We start from the raw sequence: 4,582 nt of genomic DNA on the forward strand, positions 1-4,582 counted from the left end.
CTCCCTCTTCTCCTTCTGCTCCTTCAACTGTCTCTTGTATGCTTGAACTCACCTTATATATATATATATATATATATATATATATATATATATATATATATATATATATATATATATATATATATATATGTATATGTGTGTGTGTGTGTGTTCTCAAGTTTTCTTTCTTCTTTTTGTTTCTGCATTCCTCATATTTGCATTTCAATCCTTTACTTTTTCTAGCAGTTTGTGTCTTCCCTTCTTCTTCTGTTGCTTCTCTTTCTAGCTTCCACTTTCATCTTGTCAATGATTGGATCATCTTTCTCTTGTTCAATCCGCTTCTCACTCATCTCCTTATCATCACCCGAATTAATTTTTTCTTCTTCATTTGCTTCATCTACTTGAGCCTTGGGTGTAGTGAATATGAATACTTCAAAGATAATAGGAATTGGAGGTTTTGGCTTGGTAAGATTTACTTCTTCTACTTGAGGCTTCTCCCAAGCTTTCAATTCCTCCTCCATCAACTTCTCTATCTCATTTAACTAGTTGAGATATTCTTCCATTCTTTTTCCTTGCAAATTATTCACCCTTAACTCCTCATCTAATAGTTCATCATAACTTACTTCTTGGTGCATTTTTAAAGTTACTTCTTCATCTTCTATGGGAAGTGTAAGATTAGAATCATTGATGTCAACAAGGGCTCTTGCAGTGCTAAAAAATGGTCTTCCCAAGATTGTGGAAAGGTCTTCGTCTTCTTTCATGTCTAAAACTACAAAGTCCAATGGAAAAATGAATTTTCCAACCTTCACCAATAAATCTTCTACAATTCCGCATGGATGAGTGATTGAGTGATCTGCCATTCGAATTGTCAGTCTTGTGTTTTGAAGCTTTGGTAGAGCGAGCTTCTCGTAAAAATGATATGGCATGAGATTTATGCTAGCCCACGAATTGACTAAAGCATTTTTTTGAAGTGGAATTGGGAAATTCACAAGGCAAAGTAAATCGGCTCGGATATCCTATTTTTATTCATAATCCTTCAATGATTGCAGCATAACACAACTGGTGGAGTTTAGCGATGGATTTGATGAATGGATCATTGATTGAGAGGGATAGCACTTGTTGCATAAATTTCTTTTGGTCTGGTCGGATTCTTCTTAGTCATCGGTCCTTGAGAATCAAAAAGTTTTCTCATTGTAAAATTCACCCCATCATAGAAAATAGACACTTCTTGTTGAACGTTCAATTCATGTTGAGGAAAATTTCTTAGAAGGCCATTGTATCTCTCCTAAGCTTCGTATAAGGACTCTCCAGTTTCTTGTTGGAAGTTAACAATCTTCTTATGTAGTTTAGCAATCTTCGAATGAGGACTATATTGCTTTATAAACACTTCACGGAGGTTATCCCATGTACGAATAGCTCCAGGTGTGAGAGACTTCAACCAAATTTTTGCATCTCCACTAAGTGTTACTAGAAGCATCCTTAGTAAAACCGAATCACTACTAAAATTTTAAACATTAAAATAGTTAGCAATGTCCAAAACTTCATCAATGGGCTTGAAAGCATCTTCTTAGTCCTCCTCAGAAAACAAAATATCTTTAAGCATAGATAGAATATGCCCCTTGAGTTTGAAATTTGCGGTTGCCAGAATTTCAGGTGGTACAAGACCCGACCCATTGTCCATATGCATCCGCTTCTTGTACTCTTCCATCGTCATATCTACAATGCCCGACATCTCTTCAATGTCACTATGGATGTCTTCCTCCAAGTCATGTTCTATTTCTGGCTCGTACCCGGTTCCTTTATTGCTTGGAGTCTTCTCAAAGTGCTCAAACGTGTCAACTTCGAAAGTGCTAGTTGAGTTGTTGACCTTTTTGTCCTTCTTTTGATGGAAAGCCGATTCAAGATCCTTAAGTGGTGGAATTATTGGGTTTATGGATTCTCGGGTCATAAATTACTGAAGCAAAAACAAAACAAAAAATATACACATAAAATGAATAAAAATAAACTAACTAAAACTGATTGTTTAGTGACCACAACATGGCCAAAGATGCCCACGACGTGGCTGCTGAACAAACATAAAAATTTAATTAATGCTGAAAAAATAAATTTTGTTGTTTTTACCCCATAAAAAGGATCGAATAACTAAAAGTATTTAAACTAAAAATGAAATAAGCTTTTCCCCGTCAACGATGCCAAAAACATGGTGTGTGCAAAGATTACCTATCAACTTTTAAACTTACAAACATAACTACTTAACTGATTTATACACCTATAGTTAGCGTACCTAGTCTTATATTAGAATAGCTTTGGCAAGTCGGTTGTCAAACACAAGGAACAAAATTTAATTAATAAAATAATTACTAAAAGTTAAACTAAGAAACAAACAATAATGGGTTTTTTTTACTGATTTTGAAATATTAGAAGAACTTTAATCAAACAACTAAATTAATAAAAGAATATTATTCAAGTTCAATATTTAAAGAGTATTTTTGTTAGATCCGAATCGCCTTTTTCCATATGGTTGATTTCTTATTAAATTCCTATTATTGGTTACCAAATTATTATTGAAATAGTTAATATGATCGAATACCTAGTTATTATCAATTTATGCCTACTATGTAATGATCAAACACAAGTAACACAACATCGATTTAAGATGAGTTTGGGTATGTATGGTAAATCTAAGAGTTACTTTCCTTTGATCAAGTCAAGTAGACAAGAAAAAATATGATCAAGTATGCTCTCTTACACAATTAAAATTACGAGCTTTAATTATCTAATATAAGATTTGTTCAATCCTAGTTCTAGTAATTTAATGATCATAAACCACTAGGTAATCAAGTTCATGTAAATATAATGATCATCTACAACACTAAGTTTAAATCAAGTCAATCAAAGACTAGAATTAAAACATGGGATTCGATTTATCAACACTACAAAAGCCAACAATAATTAATCATATAGTCGAAATCAACACATAGTTCAAAAGGTTCATCTTCACCAGGGAAAGTAAAAGGTTTTCAGCCACTCATCATAACAAAAAAGTACACCAAATTTATGCAAATAAGATTAGACATGATTAAAACTAGCAAACTGATTGGATTAATGTTGTTTTCTTCTATGATTCTTCAAATATTGAGCTCCAATAATTTTTTTGAACTTCAATACACATTCTAGAGGATTTTTGTCGCAATACTTCTCTCCTGAAATTGGCAATAAGTTCCTCTTTTCGACCTAAAACCAAATATTTATACTTTCATTAAATCTGTCTCACACGCCGTGGCGAATATGCTCTATGATGTGCAATCTGGTTTCGCACTTATTCTCTATGGAAGTGATATGATCGCAAATATTCTAATCACCACAGAGTGGCAGTAAATCCGCATGTCGTGGGCTTCAGAAACCCTGCCTCTTTTTCCTTTAAGTGTCTTAACACACATTTTCCTGCCTCCAGCTCAACATTTTCTTCCTTTTTATCCCGTGTCACAACCATGAAATTCTAATGCTTTTATAAACATTAACAACGATAACATTTGTAACTAAAACTTAAAAGCATGTATGATGTTTATTCAATAACAACAAAATTCCATCAAACACACTATACAAACACTTCAAACGGTCAAAAAAAGATTGGAAACCCTAAAAATCCCTATTTAATTCCAATACGGACTAGGATTTTCTTATTTGGCCTAATAGACCAATAAGTATCCAATTTGACTATTTTGGGCCTAGAACCCTTTAATGGGCTCTGATTGGACCCACTTTCATGAAACTTAACATTTTAGGCCATAATGGATCCAAAATGAATTGGTTTATCTTAATGGGCCTTATTGGGCCATAATTGATTTAATTAGCTTTCATGGACCATAAATCCATTCTTTTATACAAAATTGGGCCTTGAACTACCCTAAACGCCCAATGGGACGAAAACTTCTTTATGAACCTCATAATTTCGAACCAAGATAAGAAGTGGGCCAAATTAATTTACCTCCTTTCTCCTAGCGCAAGATTTCGGCCCAAGAAAAAAAAAGAAAAATGAGATTAATGGTTGATTAAGGGTGGCGGGGGGTGACACCTCAAAATTGTATGTGGGATATCAATGCACCCTTTCTCACCTCCCCATGCATCTATCACTTCACTCTTTCTCTTCTTCCCTCTTCCTATCACCTCTCAGCCGAAAGACAAGAGGCACACATACACATACACAAAAACTCAAAACTCTTTCTAAGTATACATTTAAGAACACCTCTCCTCGTTCATCAAGAAATTTTGAGACATAAAAGCATTTCAAGGAGGTTTCAACCAAAAATCACTTCAAGCTGCATTCTAGTGGTAAGATCTTACAAATCTAAGTAGCATACTTTCTTTTGAACTCATTCATCCTTCTTACCACCCTAATTTCATGATCATGCTCCCTAGAACCCATCCAAGTTCGATATCCACTCAGGGAGCTTGCTAGAACCAAAAACCGTGATCTATGTGTGTATGCTTGTTATATGTGATTTCTTTGGTTTATGTTGTGAAAATATGATGTTATTTGCTAAATCTTTAATTCTATGGCGAAAGTGTGAGGGATACATAAACAATGTACATATTAAACAAC

General features: G+C 34.0%; 1 non-coding gene across 1 annotated transcript; it reads left to right on the forward strand.

Moving 5' to 3' along the window:
* Positions 1-1,220: 1,220 nt before the first annotated feature.
* Positions 1,221-1,326, forward strand: LOC111881064 (small nucleolar RNA R71). Its single transcript, XR_002846669.1, has one exon. It is a non-coding gene; the product is annotated as a small nucleolar RNA R71 (small nucleolar RNA).
* Positions 1,327-4,582: the final 3,256 nt, after the last annotated feature.

This window comes from Lactuca sativa, chromosome 1, assembly GCF_002870075.4.
Source record: "Lactuca sativa cultivar Salinas chromosome 1, Lsat_Salinas_v11, whole genome shotgun sequence".
NCBI lineage: Eukaryota > Viridiplantae > Streptophyta > Magnoliopsida > Asterales > Asteraceae > Lactuca > Lactuca sativa.